This window comes from Aulonocara stuartgranti, assembly GCF_965226115.1.
Source record: "Aulonocara stuartgranti genome assembly, chromosome: 11".
NCBI classification, from domain to species: domain Eukaryota; kingdom Metazoa; phylum Chordata; class Actinopteri; order Cichliformes; family Cichlidae; genus Aulonocara; species Aulonocara stuartgranti.
In genome coordinates, this window is record NC_138947.1 from 27,509,388 (window position 1) to 27,531,839 (window position 22,452).

At 39.5% G+C, this 22,452-nt stretch overlaps 3 long non-coding RNA genes across 3 annotated transcripts in view; 1 reads left to right on the plus strand and 2 right to left on the minus strand.

Annotated features, from left to right (window-relative positions):
- The window catches only part of LOC309717716, a 51,307-nt gene that overhangs the window by 19,494 nt on the left and 9,361 nt on the right, over positions 1-22,452 (minus strand). The gene's annotated exons all lie outside the window — the stretch shown is intronic.
- LOC309717717 lies at positions 868-5,700 on the minus strand. The gene is made up of 3 exons (XR_014279798.1): positions 5,633-5,700; positions 3,987-4,073; positions 868-951 (listed from the first exon to the last, which is right to left on the minus strand). It is a non-coding gene; the product is annotated as an uncharacterized lncRNA (long non-coding RNA).
- LOC309717718 lies at positions 5,707-21,938 on the plus strand. Its single transcript, XR_014279799.1, has 3 exons — positions 5,707-5,788; positions 21,650-21,714; positions 21,795-21,938. It is a non-coding gene; the product is annotated as an uncharacterized lncRNA (long non-coding RNA).

The window sequence follows — 22,452 nt, forward strand, 5'->3', positions numbered from 1 at the left end:
ACAGGATGTAGTTAATAACATATTTACATATTTAACAGAGAAACATACGCTGCTTGAAATCTCTCAGTGCCTCTGTAAAGGACGGTGGGCAATAATGGGAGCTGTCTCAGGCTAAAAGGTGATGTTAACTTTATTTGTTTGTAGACTATTGAGGTTTTACCATCCATTTACTTTTATGTAAGCCTCAGTCACTCCCATGAAGTCAGTAAATGACTATTTGCTTTCAGCATATCCAGTTCAAACCAGCCACTGGTGTATTTTGTATACTGATGTTGGGAAATAGTTTTTTTTCCTGGGATTTAGTGTGCAGTTCCATTTTTAGTACTAACTTTCAATCTGGGAGCAAAACTGACTCAAAGAGAGATTTTCACGGGAGCAAAACGTGACTTGCAACATTTTCTAACTTGGAGGTTTAGATTCCCTGAATGGTAATCAGTGACCTCTGTATAGACACATACAGTCCAAAAACAAAAACTCTTGTGACCCTATTCCCTGTTTTTTCCAGTACAACAGTCAATAACAAATTACATTAACGAAGTGTTTATAAGGTGACTAATCTACAACACTCAGCGGCAGTTAAAGCACATGTAAAAGAGCTCTTTAATTTAAAATCAATCTAATGTGTGAACATGGTTTATAGCTGGTTCTGGATTTCACTATTCATTAATAGGATGATGCCACAGCAATAAACCACCAATATAGCTAGTGTTACTGTGGTAATTTGGCACATATCAGCATGGTATGCAGTGTGTCTGTAAAAAAAACTTCAGGAAATTGTACAAGTGGAAGACAAAGGAAGAAGTGGCAGGTCTCGTATCTAAAAGTCACATCATTAAGAAATAGCCAAAAAGAACTGAGAGATGCACCTGGCCCTGAGCTTGATCCATCTACTGTTCACTGACGCCTCATTCGAAATGGTCTCAATGGAAGGGTGGCTGTCAAGAAGCCATTCTTAAGAAAGGAAACAAAGAGAAAAGACTGAGCTGTGCCAAATTACACAAGAACAGCAAGAGCCATTTGTAAAACACGGTGGCGTGGAGGCTCTGTCATGGTTTGGGGCTGCAGTTTAGGCAGTGATATTAGAGATCTTGAGAAAACTGATAGAATTATGAACAAAGAGAAATATCATCAAATTTTTATGCAGGATTCTGCATAACTGTTTCATTTTTTCTAGCATGACGATGACGCCAAACACACTGCCAGTGCTGTAAAAACATACCTGGATAGAAAAATACACATTGAAACACTGACAGTCATGGATCGGCCTCCCCAGAGCACCGAACTCAACCTTACTGAATGTAAGGATCATCTTGACGGAGAACAGAAGAAAAGTAAGCCACCATCCAAAGATGATCGTTAACATCCTTTAAGAATCCTGGAAAACTATTCCTGAAGACTACTTAAAGAAATTATAACTAAGCTGCCTATGAAAGATCAGGCTGTGATAAAGAATAAAGATGGTCAGAGCAAATATTAACCGTCAAGCTGGTTAGAATTGTACAAATTAATTTCGCCTGTATTTTCATGTATGTTTGCACATTTTTCAATAAATTGCTGCAAGAGATTCTTATTTTCCCAGCAAATTATTATTTTCTCAGCTGTGTACATTCCAGTGACTTACTGTACAGTCATTGTGATGACTCACAGGTATGTTAAATCCATCCACATCCGCATGTGACTTGTAGACAAAGCACAATGTGAAACATCTGCCGATTGCAAAGCCATGAAAAAAACCTATTGATCTGCTTAATTTTTTAACACATTGTTATACTTTACCGAGTGTGAGGATAGTCATCTTTCCAGTGAGGATGGGGTGTTTACATCTCCTTGCAGCTGTACACACGACTAAATGGACATTCAAAAGGCATTTCTTAAATTGCATTGCCTCTCAAGTTCTTGTGGCTACCTCTGTTTTGGAGGGAGGTCAGAATAAATCAAAACATCAAAAGCACAGCGGACTAATGAGCTTAGCTGTGACTAAGTCTGTTTACTGCTGCTGGTGTGGTAACAAAGGGTGCGTGCTAAGAAAATCAAGGCTGAATCTCTTCCATTTGCATAAGATTAATTTTGACCATGTGGAAGGGCTCGTCTGGGATCATTTAAGTAAATTGCTTTAGTCAGAAGTCAAATATTGCCCCACTGCCCTGACAATATTTCAATTGGGAGAGTCTAGTTTAAAAAGCAGCGATAAAAGGTTTTTGTAATGTTTGCTTTTTTTATGATTACCACCTAATCTCGGATCAATCTTCAAGAAAAGGTATTGGTCCCTTCGATTTAAACTAATATTATGACCGTTATGTATTTCCCAGTCCACCCAGTCCTTATTCTAGTAGTGCTGGAGAAAGTTAACATTATATATCATCTTTATTATCAGCTTGAAGCAGCATGACATAGATGCAATGTCTCTTTAAAGCAAAGAACAAACAGATGTGTTTCATTGAATGCCTGCTTTATGACTACAGTTCATTAGTTGGAGCCAAACCTAGCTATAAGATATAATAGTAAGCATACTCATGACTAGGGATGGGTATCGTTTAGGTTTTATCTGATACCGGTGCCAAATCGGTACTTTTGAAACGGTGCCGGTGCTCAAACGGTGCTCAAACCGGTGCTTAAAGACTGGAGAACACAAAATTGGTCCAAAAACCTCTCATGTTCAGCTGTTTTTTGTAAAAATATAACAATGTTAGCCTTTTCTGCAGCTATGGGGCATATATGGTATCACTCTTGGCTGGAAGCAGTGCTTAAACAATGGAAAAAACACAAACTTTGTCCAAAACCTCTCATGTTTAACTGTTTTCCACTTTTTCTTTGGTCATTTTAGCCTTTTTAGCCAGGGTGAAGGGAGTATCTCCCATCAAACAAGAAGACAGCCGCATGTAGCTATGATGATGTTTGCTAGTTCACCTTACATGCATTAATGTAATAACGTGGTTAGCCTACTCAACGTAAATTACACACGAACAACATTAAGCTACTCATGCAGAGAAGAACGGCTGCTGCTGCTGCCATCAAATACATTTCTCGGCTTTTAAAAAAAAGAAACGCTATGCGTCGCCAGGTGTTTCATCGGATTTGAGGTGTTACCTCCTTTGACAGTATCACAGTATCAGCTTAAAGCACTTGTTGCAGGCTGCTGAGTTTGCATATTTTGATGTGAAGTACAGCCAGACTTTTGACCACTTCGCCTTGGACATTTTTAATCTGTAGCTCTGCATAAAAGAACGTACGTACCTGGCCCCGCCTACTATCCTCGGAAACGTAAAATGATTGGCTAGAAGTGTATCACAGCTCAGGAAAAAAAAGCACCGAAATAAAGCACCGAAATGTGCGCTGCTTTTCGGTCTGGTTACTACCGTTTATGTCAGAACCGGTGCCATCATGGCACCGGACACCGGTACCCATCCCTACTCACGACAGCAAGAAAACAGGAAAAATCCCTAAAATTCATGCTGATTGAAAACACACTTTCATTTATTTTAACAGTTAACTCGATTGCATAGATTTTCACCTTTCTATTGAATTTGCATGCACAAAACTAGAGACATCTACAATAGTGGATGCTCCACTCCTTTCACTAGCTTTCCCTGATTCCTCACGTCACTGCACCAACCATAATAATATACTTCAACTAAGTCCTTCAACTTACATAGTTGTATAGTACATCTTTACATTATTCGTTATTTTAATAATGTTATATACTTCTTATCTTCTCAACTTTATCTTCACATTAATCTTGCATTTGAGCTGACTTCAGAAGAGGTTGATTTTTTTTCTTTTCTTTTCTGTGCATGAAAGAATAATAATTTCAAGGAAGCCTTGAGTGATTTCCCAGTGATGTTGAGTAATACTAAGCATTTCCAGGAATACCACCACCACTAACAACAAGAGCAATGTACAATACAATTTGTGAAAGACAGAAGTAGGCAAATTGTGGACAGCCCAGATGTTTGTGCAGCTTTTATTTATGTGTGTTGCACTCTCACACTTTCAAGTGCTTAGCTCAATCTCCGCTACCAGCTCCTCTCATGCCAGCTGCTCCGATCAGACGATGCTCTCCTCTCCAGCTGCTACTGAAATAGGTAAAGCATGATTAGATGATGCTGGCTGGCTGCGAAGATCAGCCCCCCTTGACACCACACCCTGAACCCGCTGCTCCACTCCTCGCCTTCAGCCGAGCCAACAACCACACCCCGCCACATAATCAAATAAAGAAAATCAAAAATGTAATGCTGCGCTTGCTGAAAAATGGCAAAAGTAGGGGAGACCGGGGATAGTTGTAACATTTTTGACATTTCTGTCTGTAAATTGGAGCTCTTTTAAGGTAGTGGATTCAAAATGTAATGCAAAGTATTTACATGTCTCTGCTATTAAATAGTGCAGCTATTTTCTCTGCAGCACAATTACCCATTGCATGGTATGGTCTCAAACACAAAGAGTGAAATGTTACAATTAACCCCATAGTCTGGGTTTGTTGTAACATATCCTGGGGTAAAATGTAACACAATGAAATAAGGGTACTAACAAAATATTAACATGTAATCTTTGTTTATTCAACACATGAATGCACTTACATCCATTTATGTAGCTGTGTGTGTGTGTGACAGAATGCAGAAATCTAACTTTTGAACATATTCCAACCCCCCAAAAAAGACAAATTATGGAATTTTCTGCAACTGAATATTTCATTAATTTTGATTGGTCTTTCTTGAGTTTGGCCTCATTGGCTCAGTGGGCATTATAACCTACAACTCTTGCACCAATTATGAACATAACAATGAAGCTGAAAAAATGTAGTTGTTCACCAGCATCGCAATTCCATTACTTTTTATCATACCTTGGTGTGGTTTGCAAAGTGCTTCAGAAAGATGAGGAAATCTGTTTCTTGCACCCATCCTGATTTATTTCCACTACCAGTACTTCCTACTGGTCCATCTCTGACACAGTGCTCTGCATAATGTATGTGTGGGAACACAAACAGTGGAGGAATTGTGTTGCCGCATATACAAAAGCGACCAGTGAACGTCTCTCTGCTGATGTCGTTGCCCCAACTTGTTTAATATAAGTTAAAGTAATAGTGTGGTAAGTTGTAACATCTGCATTATTGTTACAACTAACCCAGACTGTTGCTGTTACAACTGACCCAGACTCCTATAGCCATGAACTAGCTAACATCACAGCCAACGGCTAAAACATTAGCACTAAAAACTTACACAGAATATATCCCCATAGACATACAAATAACATAATTTAAGTTTGATGAGTTTAACTGCAAAGCAGACAATGCTATTAGAAATTGAAATAAAGTAGAAAAACTTACTTTTTGGCATACAAATTACTTTTTTTCGTGTTAAATTGTCTGTGTTTGACAAAATGTGCTGATTTTTCACATGTGATAGCAGAACTGAATTGTGCATGTACAGGATGAGTCACATCATTTGAAAATTAGCCCTGATTGGAGAAATTGGAAGTGTTACAACTAGAGATGGACCGATCCGATATTACGTATCGGTATCGGTCCGATACTGACCTAAATTACTGGATCGGATATCGGAAAAAAATAAAAAATGTAATCCGATCCATTAAATATCACGAAAGCACCTCACAAAACTTGCAACACGCCGTAACTCACCTCAGAACGTTAGCACGTCGGAGCAGTATGCATCACGTGATAGAGCGGCTGTGGCATGCGGGACCTGTCGGTGGTCTGGATAGCATGTGGAGCTTCGCTAGCAACCCGGCATTTCATCTCCGACAAAGTTATCCCCAAGAGAAGTAAAGCAAGTGTGTAAGTCCATCTCTGAATGTTTGTAAAGCATTCCTGCGTTAAGCTTAACAAACGATATATGGAGCGACTGCCTCTCCTGCTGCTACTTCAATCATGAAACTGCTTAACGATCAGCTGATCGGCTTTTCTGTCGCGAGTCCGTCTCTCTTGTTTGTTTTTGGCCCACTTTGCACCAGAAAGAGTAAACCAGCGGCTGAACAACAGCAGCACGTTTAAGCTTGATAAGCTGTTGTTAGAATGTATTTAATATTACTTTCTACACCAGGATCTTTTTCTACGTAGCTGACGGCTGGTAACTGTGCAGGGGCGGATCTAGCAAAGTTTAGCCAGGGGGGCCGATAGGGCATTAACAGGGAAAAGGGGGCACAAAGACATACTTTTCTTTCTTATTCTCATTTAAAATGTCTAGCTTTTAATAAATAATTATCCGAATCTTACACCCAAAGTTTTAATTTGATGTAAAATGAATAGAAGTCAATTACTGTATATAGTGACTATTAAGTCTAATATATATACCCTAGTAAGCTATAGTACTTTTTCCTTTGGGAAGGTACCATCTGTGCAGTCTGCAATTTTGTTGAAGAAAGATGTTGAATCTATTTAATATTTCTTGAAAAATAATTGATTTCTGTGCATTTTTTTTCACACTGCATCAAATTAAGGTTGATTACGTCGATTAAGCATCATGAGGTGGCGCGTGAGGGGTGGTTCCCTATTTTTTATTTATTTATTTTTGTTGTTGCTGGGAGTTGGAACCCTATTAGTTAGGTTGCTTAATATTTACGCTAAGTACTCTTTAAAATACCAGAATAGGGAGGATGGTGTAGGTTTAAGTTTATTAGATTGATCAGTATTGCTGAACTATGAAATTTTTTTTTTTTGCATATAGGTATAACAGAATAGCTTTAGTGTAGTTGTTGTTTTAAACTTGAGTATGAACTTATACAAAATGCAGCAAGATATTTAAAAAAAAAACAGTTTTGTTGATTAAAAAACATTATATCGGATTCATATCGGTATCGGCAGATATCCAAATTTATGATATCGGTATCGGTATCGGACATAAAAAAGTGGTATCGTGCCATCTCTAGTTACAACTGACCCACGTTACAACTTGAAAATGCAGCCAAACTGAACTTTAGCTAAACTGTTTTATGGCTACTAAGGCCACAAGGTTATGTAGACAGATTAGCCCTGCAGCAGTCTGAGTGATCAGTCTCTACATTTCATCTCCCAGGAGAGCTCACACTTTGATAAATTATTTGGCCAGTGAATTGGTCATAATTGTACCATGTAAATGTGTTTTGCTGTTTTTTAATATGGGCTTTATTGCCATCATTTTCCTTCTGTAATTGTTTTTTCTTTCCTTGAGGACAATCAGAGAAAGGGTCATGCATTGAAATAACTTCAATAAATGCTAGTACATTAATCAAAAACCATATTACTTCAAAATTCTCCTGCGTTATATTCTGAAATTCAGATTATAGCCCATGAAACAAAGCAATATAGTGTGTAAACACTGACAATGTGTGTAATTTCTTTTAAACTTGTGTTCACTCTTTGGTGAAAACAGCATCTTTGTTCTACCTACAGAGCTTGAGATTTAAGCAACCCGTTCTCACTCCCAAAGCGTAACATTTTACGCTAGGTGACAAATCGTCACCATATTACGTTTTCGGCTACCCACCACGTTCCTAAATGACGACCTCGGAAAAACGAGGAAATATGAGAACCGTCTGGACTGAATCTACACATGTTTGCTCTTTTTCTTCAAATCGCTTAGAAACACGCTATTTAACATCATTAAAGTCCTGGTTATGGTTAGGGCTAGGGATAAGGTTAGGTTTAGGGCTGGAATGTCTACTACCGCGGGAGCGTCATTGCACTGGATTCCAGCCATAACCCGCCGCGTACCATAAGAACGCCGAAGGTCTCCTTTCGCGTTCCTCAGGAACGCCGCGGGACGTGACAAAACGTCGACATGTTACGCCTCGGGAGTGAGAACGCTCTGGATTTAAGTATGGAGCAACATGTTCAATCTTATCAATCTTTACATTGGGCTGTTTCTCTTATTTCTTTGATGGTATGTCTCATTGGCATACACTTCATCCCTGATTAATTGTATAGCATGTGGGATAGTGGAGGATAAGGAATAAGATAAATTACTTAACCTCCTAGAACCTGGCGTCCACATATGTGGACATCACATTTTGGGTTTTTTAGACCAAAATACTCAATTTTGCTCTACAAGGGCCTGATATCCACTTACGAGGACATTATACTGCTACCGTTCTATCGAAATTTTAAACAAATATCCTCATATGTGGCTGTGATTTTTCTTGTAAACAATAATTAGGTTAAAAAAAATCTGGTAATTCTTTGTTTTTACATTCATCAGGTCCCAATCAGCCCAAATATCAAAGAGAAATTAAAAATGCATGATCTTAGGAGGTTAAAGGCCATAGGGTTAGGGATCAACTCCTGAAAACTTTCAGACACAATTTAGATGACAAAGTAACAGCAGCTATATATAAAAAACAGCAAAATGTAGTAAGTTTTAGTAAAACTCAAATGAGAAGAAAATGAAAAAGATCCTTTTGGTGTAAAAGTTTTTTCTTCAGAGTGCACACCTGGCACACGTGGCTCTTTCGTAGGAATGGTTTCAATGTCAAGCATGTGGAAGTGACTCAGTAAAGATGACAGATGCCTCGTGGTTAAGTCAGATCCTTCAGCAGGTCATTCACAGGTCAGAAGGTTAAAGCAGATCTCTCTGTGCTTAATGCACCACAATTAAAGTGTCGTTCTTTACCATTATGTGTTAAAAGATTGTCCTTCAACCGGAAAGCCCTCAGAGATAGGGCCAGGATTAGCGCAGAGAACACATATAATCTTCAGTTAGTTTGCCAAGCACAGGAGCTCGATGGTAGCTTTCAAATCCCCTGCTCCCCTCATGTCTGGTTCACAGCCAGCTATGGCCATGTTACCACATACTAGGTGCACTTTTTGAGTTTGTGGTCATTGTTGCATACATTTCTTTGATTTTCAAGATCCAAAAGTCTTCTACTGAAACAGTCTTCTACTGTATTATGTTATGTCTCAGCTGGAGCCTTAGTTGCCACAATTATTGATGGTTTACCCTATTGGATAATAATCCTTGTGTACATGTATGCGGTAATGTGAACATCCATCAGTTAGGCAGAAGAGAAACATAATCTAAGATGCATATAAATTTCCCCCATTTTCTGTTTTTCTTACAATAAATAAGAGTAGGCTTGAAGTCAGCCACTGAGCATGAGTTAAGTAATATGAAACTAATGCTGATTTGGACAAAAATTAATCATTTACAACCGCCGAAGGCAATTTTGCATCATTGTTTTCTGCAGCACTTAAATTCCCATCATACCTTTCATGAGCGAGTTAAGCTAATCCTCAGTGTATCAGCATGTTGTGCAGTATATAGTATATCTTAAATCTAGGGCGTCTCAGAATTGATTTTAAGATTTATGAATGCGATTGGCTGAAGATGTAGAAATAGAATTCTGGCTCTGTGGTCTTTATTAGGGTGTGTTTTTACTTTCAGAAACACAATCCAGAGAAGCCTACAAGCACTATTTATCATTAAAAGCATAAACTCCGTGTGTGTTTTTTCCCCCTTGGCCTACTTTCACATGGCGGCATCTCGCTGAGAGAGAATAAGAGGAACCACACTACTGCACCTAGTGTTATCTCTCTTTCACTCAACAGCCCTTCTCTCCTTTCTACCATCCTTTTCTATCTCACAGTGAGAGGTTGACACACATTTTATGTAACTGCACATGGTTTTCATTTCCCCTTCTCTCTGCAGCCCCCCACCTCCCATTGGCGTCTCCATGTCGACTTTGCCCCATTTCCCATTTGTCTCCCTTGTGTCACCCTCTTCCTCCTTTTTTTCCTGCTACTCTGCTCCACTTTTTCCTTCTACCTATGGTCACCTACTCTCTCCTGCCATTGTCTTTTTTACAACAAGTCTCAGAAACTAATGATGTAAGAAACTCTGGCTATCCATAAATGTGCATAATGATCACTGGCTTAGTCTGTATTGTTAGGCTAGCGTGGCTTTATTATCTTCTATAGACTACAAATTGTACCGTTTTCTGATTTGATGATAAAAATCTGGCTAGATTTATTTTAAAAAGTATCAAAAGTTTATGTAATGCTTTATTACAAATGTGAAAGGGATACAAGAAATACATAAAAAGAATAACTAAGGAGGATAATAATCGTGATCACAAAAGAGGTTTAAAATAAATTACATGGCTTCTGATAGTATAGCTAATTCTGCTCAATTGGTTTTGATACTTTTGAAGTAATAATCAGTTGGTAGATTTCATGAGGTTGGGCTGTATCATCGGTTACATCACTTCAACCTTTACCTTCAGTATTATATAGGGCCATAACAGGTCTTTGTCAAACTGATAGAAACCTACAAACTTATCCATGTCAGGCGTATTTTTAAATTTTTTTTAACATCCCAATGTAGTTAAAGTCAGGGTACAGAGGGAGAGACATCCAATTAGTAATAAATGTCCTTGATTTCAAAATCTGAGTGATGTTAAAATACATCTACTTGAATCCCAGCTTTTTCTGTACCAGAGTCACAACCTCTGAACAAAAGCTCATCATGCCTTCTTTTATTCCTCTTTGACAATATTACCTTCCTTTATATTTTCTTGCATCCACGTCCTTTTTTATACCACCTTTCTCAATACCATGTTGTGACTCCTCCTGGCCCGATTCTTTCCTTTATCCCACTTTGCTTATCTCGCTTGCTATGCTAATAGGATATGTAAGTCAGCCCTGACAGTGTGCAGTAACACAGAAGGCAGCTTAGGCCCCCCCAAACACACCGGCCTGTCAATCTTGCTAACTCGATGCAGGCAGGCCTTTAGATCGACAGAGTGATATGACAAGAAAAACTAGGTCATTTTTGGCAGCAAAGCAGCGTTATTATGGAACCAATATACATTGATATTGTTTTCCTTCATGGAGACTGAGGCAGATCTACATGCAGAAAGTGTGATGTGGCAGTTTGATATGAAGAAGCAGAAGATGAAAAGAGTCGAGTGAAACAGATATTTTTTTGCCCCATAATACAAATCTGAGCTTGTCCATTTTAGTTATGTAGCATGTGGTCTGTTGGCCTACTTTTAACTACATGTAATGTTAAACTAGAACTGGGTTCGAGCAGTTTTAAATAAGAAAATTATTAGTTTTTCATTGACAACAAGATAAATAAGAACACTGAAACAATCAAACTCCTGGCTAATTTAAGGTGTGTTAGAGAGACAACCCCACGTGACCCTAGTTAAAAACCACTTTGGTTTTGGGTGTTTTACGTTCCCTCAGAATGAGTTGCTTGGTGGCACTCATCCCCAGGATTGAAAGGTTTGTACACACTAATACATTTATTATTTCAATGTGTAACTTTGACCATGTTAAAGCCTAACCTACCTTTGTTGGGCAAGTTATTTTGAAAAAGTAGTTAGTTATATTTACTAGTTACCACTTCAAAAAAGTAACTATGTTACAATATTATAAAATTAACTAATTACCAGGAAAAGTAACTATTGAGTTACTTTAAAAAAAATTTAAATATGTAAAAGAACTTGGATCCCCTTTTAATGGAACTTACTAAAATACTAAAATATAACTTACTAAACATAGTTAACATCCTAAAATATACAGCGGGGAAAATAAGTATTTGACACATCAGCATTTTTATCAGTAAGGGGATTTCCAAGTGGACTATTGACACAACATTTCCACCAGATGTTGCCATCAAGCCAAATATTGACGTCATACAATCAAATCAGAACATATAAGTATACAAGTTAAACCATAATAAAGTGAAATGACACAGGGAATAAGTATTGAACACACTTTATTCAATACTTTGTAGAAAAGCCTTTGTTGGTGATTACAGCTTCTAGACGCCTCTTGTATGGATAGACCAGTCGTCTGCATTGCTCAGGAGTGATTCTGGCCCATTCTTCCACACAAACGGTCTTTAAATCTTGAAGGTTCCTTGGGCCTCTTTTATGAACTTTAATCTTCAGTTCTCTCCATAGATTTTCTATGGGATTTAGGTCAGGTGATTGACTGGGCCATTCAAGCAACTTGATTTTCTTTCTTTGAAACCACTTCATTGTTTCCTTGGCCTTGTGTTTGGGATCATTGTCTTGCTGAAATGTCCACCCTCTTTTCATTTTTAGCTTCCTGGTAGATGGCAGCAGATTTTTATCCAGAATGTCCCGGTACATCTCTCCATTCATCCTGCCTTCAATAATATGAAGTCTGCCAGTACCCCTTGCTGAAAAGCAGCCCCAAACCATGATGCTTCCACCCCCAAACTTGACTGTTGGTATGGTGTTCTTGGGGTGGTGAGCAGTGCCATTTCTTCTCCAAACATGGTGTGTAGAATGACTGCCAAAAAGTTCAATTTTGCTTTCATCTGACCATACTATAGTCGTCCAATAATCCACAGGCTTCTCCAAATGCTGTTGCGCAAATTTTAACCGAACCTTGACATGCTTTTTGTTCAGCAATGGAGTCTTGCGTGGTGAGCGTGCATGGATGCCATGGCGGTTCAGTGCACTGCTTATAGTTTTCTTTGAAACAACAGTACCTGCTGATGCAAGGTCTTCCTGAAGTTCTGTCCGAGTGGTTCTTGGCTCTTGGAGAACCCTCCTGATTATTCTTTGGACTCCTCGGACAGGGATCTTGCGTGGAGCACCTGATCGTGGCAGGTTTATGGTGAACTGATGCACTTTCCATTTCCGGATAATGGCCCCCACAGTGCTCACAGGAACATTCAGCATTCTGGAAATGCACCTATAACCATTCCCATCAAAATGCTTTTCAACGATAATATTACGAAGATCTTGAGAGAGTTCTTTGCTTTTACCCATCATGACGTCTTTCCTGTGTGCCTTCTGGGTAATGAGGAGCCTTTATAGGCCATCAATTAGGACTAAAGCAGCTGATATCAATTAGTACTGATAGGGGACAGGATTTCTCTATCAATACTGACAGATTTCAGGTGATCTCCTGGCTTTCTATGTCATTTTGCCCCTTGTTATCTCCATGTATTCAATACTTATTCCCTGTGTCATTTCACTTTATTTATTGTGGTTTAACTTGTATACTTATATGTTCTGATTTGTTTGTATGACGTCAATATTTGGCTTGATGGCAACATCTGGTGGAAATGTTGTGTCAATGGTCCACTTGGAAATCCCCTTACTGATAAAAATGCTGATGTGTCAAATACTTATTTTCCCCGCTGTATACTCAACTGTTTGTTATAAAACTCAGTATATAATTGAAATAAATGGGCACTTAACAGAAGGAACTAACAGGAAACACTGTATACTAATCTAAACTATTTAAATGTTACTCTGTGATACAAAGACATAAAAACCACTCAGATAAAATTGTATAATTGTAGATAGAACTATTTTTTCTATTTGCAATAAATAACACAGTAAAACACAATAGATCTTTTAAAACTTGCCTTACTGCTCAGAAAATAATGCTACCTTTAAATTATCTGAGCTCTATGACTCTGCCTCATCACTATGTGTATCTATTTGTATGCGAACACCCACCCAAGATTGCCTCTGGTTGGTTTACCTCGACTACTTTACTCTTCCTTAGCCAATCAGCAGCACTCCCCCCCCCCCCCCCCCCGGTAACAGACCCGCACCACATTTTCTTGGTAAAGAAAGAATGTTAACGGCGTTTTAACAATAGAAAAAGTAATTACTTAGATTACTAGTCACTGAAAAAAGTAATGCCATTTACTTTAATGGTGTTATTCCCATCATTGTAACGTACACGACATTTAAGAACCCTCTGAACATTTTTGTTTGGAGATTGTGTTTTAGTCTCAGAACATAGCATAAAAGTGAAGTCACAAGAATATAACCAGGCTCAGATACCATTTGTGAGTTTATCCAACTTGTGTGGGCATTCCTTTTCCCATTCCCAGGATAATACTCCTAGTACCACTCTAATATTTTCTTTTCAGTGTCTCCCAATCTCTCACCATGATGGCCTTAACAGTTCCACCTCCTCATCTGTTCAAGCAAAGAGAAAGCAAAGACCTCTCTAATCTACCATTGCTATTTTTCCACTATAGTATTTACTTTGAGCAACCACCCATTTGCCTAATAGATTATAGCTTCAAATGCCCAGTGCACAAGTGAAGACTGAAGTATTTGTTTATGTGGAGAAAATATTCCTGAAACACTCAACCGCATGGGAATATTTTCATTTATTAAGACCTTTTTATAAAGAAAATGTATGGTTGTGATGTAGTTGTGGACTGTGAATTTTCAGCCAGAGGAGACTTGCCAAAGTTCCGAAGGGAAATATTTATCATACACTTTTGATTAGCTGTTAAATATTTGGGGTCAGAATGCAAACAATATATGGCAGAATCAGACGGTGTAGATAATGCACCCTCTGTAAGTCGACGTCTGTCCCAGGTGGTGCTAGCAAAGTACCAGTCGTGCCCTTACATGTGTTTAGAATAGTAAAGACAGTGGGCAACTTTGAATTCAATCATCTGGTGTTTGTGATGAGAGAGGAGGTTTGTATTGTCCCATGCATTTTGGGGTTCAACTTACCAGCTGCTCTCTTCAGGAATTCTTCAACTTGGAGCTCACAGTAGGAGCTACTCTATAATACAACTGTATAATCAAACATAAGATGCCTGGAATCGAGATCTTTAGAATATCAGAGAAAATATATGGCTCTCTGGGAGGGCTTTAGAGCATTTTGGCTCAGACACAGTGTGCAATTTGTTTGTTTAAAAAAAAAGAAGAAAAAAACGAATGTGCGGAAGCTCAGATTTCTCTCTCAGCGGACTGAACAATGTAAAACATCCATCTATGTATAGGTCTTTGACTGAAATTAGACCTTTCTCCCTCCAGGCACGATAGATTTTGTCAAACCGTCAGAGTCGAAGGAGTGGTTGAAACAAATTGGTGTTTTTACAGAGGTCTCTGGTAGGCTCAGAACATTCTTCACTGCATTTAGTATTCTGACAAAATATTTCAAAATAAGGCTGTTTTTAGTGGCAAGTAAGAGTTGGGGACAGAATTCACCACCATATATATAAAAGGGGACCCAGAAGACATGTTATCCAGATTCCCCTGTTGACATTACATTAACTCTTCACATTGGGAGCCTAATAATGTTGTGTCGGTAGATCTTGGCACAAGCTGCACACAAAATCTATTGAAGGTCACAACAAAAATTATTGTGTGTGTGACTTATTTCTAAGCGATCCTTTTCCCCACACTGCACCGCTACAACGACATCTTGTAGTTTCCCCCCCATCTGCTGAATCCCACTTTAACTCTGACTTATAATCACTTTTTCTGTTTAGGTATAGGCTAAGTCACCCATCTAGAATGTAGGCAGTTTCCTTTGTTTCAATCTTTTCCACTTTTACTTAGTTTAACCAGTACTTCAACTTTTACCAGAGTAACACAAATAAAAGTTAAAACAAGTATCTGTACTACTTGTTTTAACTTTTATTTGTGAAGAATGCTTGTACTGTGGCCACCTCTGAACAGAGTACAGAACTTACTAGGACATTAAAGCAGTCTTTCTTTCGATGTAATGTATATGTTTGATTGCTTATTGTCTGACGTCTTGGGGAGGGGGACGTCTTGGTACGCGCTTGCTCTGGTGGATGGGCAGTTGATGGCCTTGGCTTTATTGAAGACATTTATCTTAGTGCGAGACATTCACGTTTAGCCTATGACTTAGTGAAGCATAGTATAAGAATAATTTTGGAGATAACAGTGACTAAACTAGGAAGCTAATGCTACTAGTGCCTTTTTTTGCATATTATTTAAAGATGTTACATGGGCTTGTGTTAAAAATAGGAGATTAAAACCAGTCTTTTCCACATATTTGTGGAAACTATTTAAAGTTTAGGCTCCTGGGTAGGTTTATGGTAATAAGTGACTGACACTTGCTAGCATGTGATAGTTCTGTATTGCTTGAGAATTTAGCAGAACCACTGGAACTGGAGATGTAGCATTATTTATTCAAGGCATATTTTATATTAATGGACCCATGCAATTGAGTTTGTGTTCTCTTTCAAGAATGCTGTAGAACTAGCTTTTGGGAGGTGAGCTAGTTAGTTTAGCTTTAGTAATGTTAAGGCTGATCGCCAGATGGTTCCTTCCAGGAGCAACAAAAGTAAAAACAGGAAGAAGGTGCTGTGTGAGAAAAAAGAGAATTTACGTTCATTACACAGCTAGTTGCTAGTTTGCACTGACCTGTCCACATCTACAGGGAGTGCAGCATTATTAGGCAAGTTGTATTTTTGAGGAATAATTTTATTATTGAACAACAACCATGTTCTCAATGAACCCAAAAAACTCATTAATATCAAAGCTGAATGTTTTTGGAAGCAGTTTTTAGTTTGGTTTTAGTTTTAGCTATTTTAGGGGGATATCTGTGTGTGCAGGTGACTATTACTGTGCATAATTATTAGGCAACTTAACAAAAAACAAATATATACCCATTTCAATTATTCATTTTTACCAGTGAAACCAATATAACATCTCCACGTTCACAAATATACATTTCTGACATTCAAAAACAAAACAAAAACAAATCAGCGACCAATATAGCCACCTTTCTTTGCAAGGACACTCAAAAGCCTGCCATCCATGGATTCTGTCAGTGTTTTGATCTGTTCACCATCAACATTGTGTGCAGCAGCAACCACAGCCTCCCAGACACTGTTCAGAGAGGTGTACTGTTTTCCCTCCTTGTAAATCTCACATGTGATGATGGACCACAGGTTCTCAATGGGGTTCAGATCAGGTGAACAAGGAGGCCATGTCATTAGTTTTTCTTCTTTTATACCCTTTCTTGCCAGCCACGCTGTGGAGTACTTGGACGCGTGTGATGGAGCATTGTCCTGCATGAAAATCATGTTTTTCTTGAAGGATGCAGACTTCTTCCTGTACCACTGCTTGAAGAAGGTGTCTTCCAGAAACTGGCAGTAGGACTGGGAGTTGAGCTTGACTCCATCCTCAACCCGAAAAGGCCCCACAAGCTCATCTTTGATGATACCAGCCCAAACCAGTACTCCACCTCCACCTTGCTGGCGTCTGAGTCGGACTGGAGCTCTCTGCCCTTTACCAATCCAGCCACGGGCCCATCCATCTGGCCCATCAAGACTCACTCTCATTTCATCAGTCCATAAAACCTTAGAAAAACCAGTCTTGAGATATTTCTTGGCCCAGTCTTGACGTTTCAGCTTGTGTGTCTTGTTCAGTGGTGGTCATCTTTCAGCCTTTCTTACCTTGGCCATATCTCTGAGTATTGCACACCTTGTGCTTTTGGGCACTCCAGTGATGTTGCAGCTCTGAAATATGGCCAAACTGGTGGCAAGTGGCATCTTGGCAGCTGCACGCTTGACTTTTCTCAGTTCATGGGCAGTTATTTTGCGCCTTGGTTTTTCCACACGCTTCTTGCGACCCTGTTGATTATTTTGAATGAAACGCTTGATTGTTCGATAATCATGCTTCAGAAGCTTTGCAATTTTGAGACTGCTGCATCCCTCTGCAAGATATCTCACTATTTTTGACTTTTCTGAGCCTGTCAAGTCCTTCTTTTGACCCATTTTGCCGAAGGAAAGGATGTTGCCTAATAATTATGCACACCTGATATAGGGTGTTGATGTCATTAGACCACACCCCTTCTCATTACAGAGATGCACATCACCTAATATGCTTAATTGGTAGTAGGCTTTCGAGCCTATACAGCTTGGAGTAAGACAACATGCATGAAGAGGTTGATGTGGACAAAATACTCATTTGCCTAATAATTCTGCACTCCCTGTATAGTATCTTCCTGCATTGAGAATACAAAGCAAACGTTGCTAGGGGATGCTTTTTAGCTCAATCTTGTCACGTACATCTGGTAGTTGGAAGTAAAGGAAGTAAGTTGCAGAGTCAAGAAGTTAAAAGTGTTTTGTTAATATCGCAGATGGTACAAGCAAAATTAATGTTGGTCCTAAGTGTTCCTATGTATTCTACATGGTAGGTGGTTACTGAATAAATGAAATAACTGACTAAACTAGAATGTCGCAAAAATTAAGCTCGAAACAACATAACACTAATTAATCCCTATTTTTCTCAGTTGACAGGACTACAGTGTTGTTAATGAGAGAGAGCTTGCATTTTAGTTGAAATTAATGGTTAATGGTCTGGAAAACAACCAAGGTTAAATAATAACCCAACCTTTCTGTTCCCACTAGTATTTAGTCTCTCCCTCTGCCTGCCAGGAGTTGGTTTCACTGGTGTGACCATGGGAATCATTACGAGATCGCTTTCTCAAAACACAGTTGCAATGTTTTGTCTGTTTTTAGCACTCCACATTCACACTTAACAAGTAACTTCCTCTTTCTGTCACATCAGTTGGCCTGCTCCCTGTTTTTCACTTGCCATTCCATCTCAAATTAAATTGGATTTTACAGCTTTCCATACCTGCTCTATGGTCTACGATGGAGCTAGAACCAGATTTTGTAAAACATGGTCCAAGCTACCAAGATGCTGAGTCGGATTACAAAGAGTAGCACTTGAGTTTTTGGGGGGTTTCCTGTCTGTCTGAAATGCAGCCTATTCATCAGATAACCACTGCTCGATTACTCTCTTTATTTAGCTCTGCTTACTTTCTTTTTTTCATCTCATGCTTCATTTTCTTCACACATCTGTTTTTGTGTGCAAACACAATGTTTTCTGAATAAATCAGAAACAACCTTGACAGATATTTTGACTTCAAAAGAAGTGCGATAAATCTTGTGCCTCATACCTCCAAAGAGCTCCCACACACAGCACTCACTTTGACAGGACTTAAAGAATGCTTTCCTTTTCAACACATGGCTTGATATGATATTATTGTGATTGATATCATTCGTCATGTTCTCCACTCTCATTGGTGCAACACCTGCCTTTCTCTCTTTCTCTCCCCATCCTGTCTGAGTGTGGGCATGGTATCAGGACACCTGGGTAGGAACACCTGTTTCTCATCCATAGTCAACACAGCATTTGAACCTGGCTTCCACCACTACTTGCTCCCAGATTGTTAACCTACTTCAGCGGTGGTATAGCTCATGGTGAAATGAAGCTCCATGAAACTCGAAGCTTTGCCGTCAAAAGTTTGTTTCTCAAGGCTTTTTGTTCACACCCCTCCTCCCACTGGTCAAAAACTGCCAGACAGGTAGAGTTATTGCAGGTCTTTCAAGTGCAGTATTCGTCATACAGCCCCTCTTGCAACAGTGGGTGCTTATTGATAATGACTGGCAATAAAGAGAAATTAATTCATCCTAATATACACTTATCGTTTATAACATTGTGTGTATTGTGTTGGTCCCTTTTTTCCTTCCAACACAGCCCTGATGCTTTGACTCCACTAGAGCCCTGAAGGTGTGCTGTGGTATCTGGCACCAAAATGTTAGCAACAGTTCACTTAAATCCTGTAAGTTGCGAGGTGGGGCCTCGCATATCCTCGATATGGATTGAACTTGTTTGTCCAGTATATCCCACAAATGCTCAGTTGGATTCAGATCTGTGAAATATGGTGGCCGTGTCAATACCTGAAACCCACATCATCAGGAAATACTATTTCCATGAAAGAGTGTACATGGTCTGCAGCCATGGTACATGAAACTATGGAAGACAGGACAAAAGGTTTCCCAGCAGAACACTGCCCAAAGCATCACACTGCCTCTGCTAGCTCGCTTTCTTCCCAGAGTGCATGCTGGTCCCAGGTGTTCCCCAAGTAAGTGACACACACGCTACCGACCATGTAAAGGAAAATATGATTGGTCAGACCAGACCACCTTCTGCCATCAGCGGTCCAGTTCTGTTGCTCACATGCTTAGTAGTGTTTTCAAGGGTGGGCAGGGGTCAGCATGAGCACCCTGACTGGTCTACAGCTGTACAGCCCCAAATGCAACAAACTGTGATGCACTGTGTATTCTGTAACTGCATTTCTTTTTCCACAATCACCTGTCTTTGAGTCCTTCAGGTGAACCTTTACATCATGTTTCAGACTGAGGCCATTGATCTCAGGGTCTCTCTTGTCTTGCCATTTAGCCCAAAATATTTGGAGCGTGAAGTCTTATGTTTCCGCTGTCTATAATAATATAATGATTAAGTGTTGGTTAAAAAAAAAAGATGGAGCAAAACAAAAATCTTGGATGAGCCTGTGGTCTTTTTGTGTTGTAATGCTTCAAGTACTAATCTGAAAGATTTCCATTTAAATAAACGTTAAATTGATGAATTAAGCTACACATTGATTTCTGAACCTTTCCCAAGTTTATTACAATATTTACATTTTTGCATTTATATGAACTGCATGTCTGCCTTTGTTTTTTAAAGAAATTAAATATAGTTAATGGTAATGAAAGCATGACATAAATAAAGATTAACTGTTAAAACATGACTGACTTTTTTTTTTAAAGGAAATGCAATGTGTTTTTTGTTGAGTTTAGTACTTATTGTTTGTTGAAAAAAGTTACAACAAAAGTAATTGTCATTTTTGTAATTTTCAAATCAGTTTGAATTATTGAAGGGAGTAACCGTAACAAGATGGAGCACCCACACTAAGCTGTGAGATGAAGAACAGCAGGGGAGAGCAAAGAAACTTGCCAGCATAGCCAGCCACAGGGTCCAGTCCAGCCCACTGGATTGCATTAGAAATATGTGGAAAAAAATCATAGACAAAAAGTATCAATTTTGGACTTTTTACTGTCACTTTTAATTTTTTACTTTACATTGTAGATCTTTCTTGCTGATCGGAAGAATGAGTATTGCAACCAGCTTGTTACAAGTAGTTGCTGTTATGTCAATTTCTAAGTCCCAGTCATGCTGGTTTAAGACTAATCAGTGACCCATGGTATCCAGCAGTTGGTAGGGAGAAGTGTGTATTCCCTGACTGGTTTGCAAATGGTTGAAGGAGGTTGAATACCACTGCTCGGTAAAACACAAGAGGTACATAGCCAAAGCCTCCTTGCAATTGGTGCCTCTACCAGGTTCCCACAGTCACGCATAGTTTCTGTGGAAGATGCTGACTGTTTGCAAACTACACTCCTGTTGAGATTGTCAGCAGGTTGCAGGCTGGTTTCTAGGTCTTACCCATGTGGCTGGCCAAAGTGTGTTCTCATTAGGGGTAAAATCAGTTTAGAACCTGAACAGATCTTTAAGAATCTGTAAATACTGAACAATATCTGCTTAAACATTAAATAAACATGAAACATATTGTGTCCTGTATGAGAAGCTACATAAGTCAAAGTCAGAAGATGGGCGTGGGGTCAGCAAAAGGCAGTTTTGATGAGGCTTCAGTGAACAGTAACTGGATGAACTATAGGACCAGCTGCATCTCTCAGGTCTTGTGTGAGGTCTTTGTTTGATTTTTTCCTGTTTCTTAATGATGTGACTTTCAGATACTGTTCATCTGCCACTAGGCCAGCTGCTTTTGTCTTTTAGTTGTAAAGCTTATGCAAGGACGCACCGCACACCATGCAGAGATATGACAAGATTAGGTCTAATTAGCTATGGGAATCACAATGTTGGTGCAAAGATAGTATTTTATAGATTTCATAGATTCAACTAAAGAAATGGAAATTGTCATGGTCCCTGTGCCCCGCTGGTCGATCCTCTATTGGGCAATATGTTTGTGGTTTGTTCTCTCTCTCTCTCTCCCTCTCTCGCCGCGGCGACGCTCATTGCGGGCTCCCGCTGCTGGCCCACACCTGCTCATCACCGCACCGGCCGCTGATCCCAGCTGATGACTGCACTACTTAGATGGCGAGTCTGCACTAGTCTTCGCTGGATCGTTGAGCTATCAGTGTCAGTTAGACTTGTGTTTCTGCTAACCTGTACTTTGAGAATTTCTTATAATTATCCTGCTAACCCGACGTTTTGTGTAGATCGTTTTTGGAACCCGATGTGGAGAGGAGTGATTGAGGGGGAACGTTTTTGTACAGAAAGTGTGGAACACCCTTCTCCCAACCCTGTTTCCCACGGACCCTGGCGACCCGGACCCGTTTCCCCTGCACATTGTATATAGCCACTTGGTGTATGTGTTCACTGTAAATAAACGCACTGTCCTTCGCTTAAAGGAAAACCCTGGCCTGCGCCTGAGTCTCTTTCGGAAACCTTATCAGAAATGAATCTTATGTTTTTCCAATAGGCTGCCAGAAACAAAGACATGCAGCTTGTGGGGATAGGTTAATTGGATCATCCAAATTGCCATTAGGTGTGAATGTGCGAGTGAATGTGAGTGTGAATGGTTGTCTGTCTCTGTGTGTTGGCCCTGTGACAGACTGGCGACCTGTCCAGGGTGTACCCCGCCTCTCGCCCTATGACAGCTGGGATTGGCTCCAGCGCCCCCCGCGACCCTGAAAAGGAGAAGCGGAAGCGAATGGATGGATGGATGGATGGATGGATGCCAGAAACAAAGTGCCTAAAGATACCATGCTTGAATTATTCACAGGTTAGTGTCAAGTGACTTCACAAACAAAAAAAACATTGTCTTAAAATCGTCATGAACAGGACTGGGCCAAAAATGAGTGAAAAAGCAGCCAA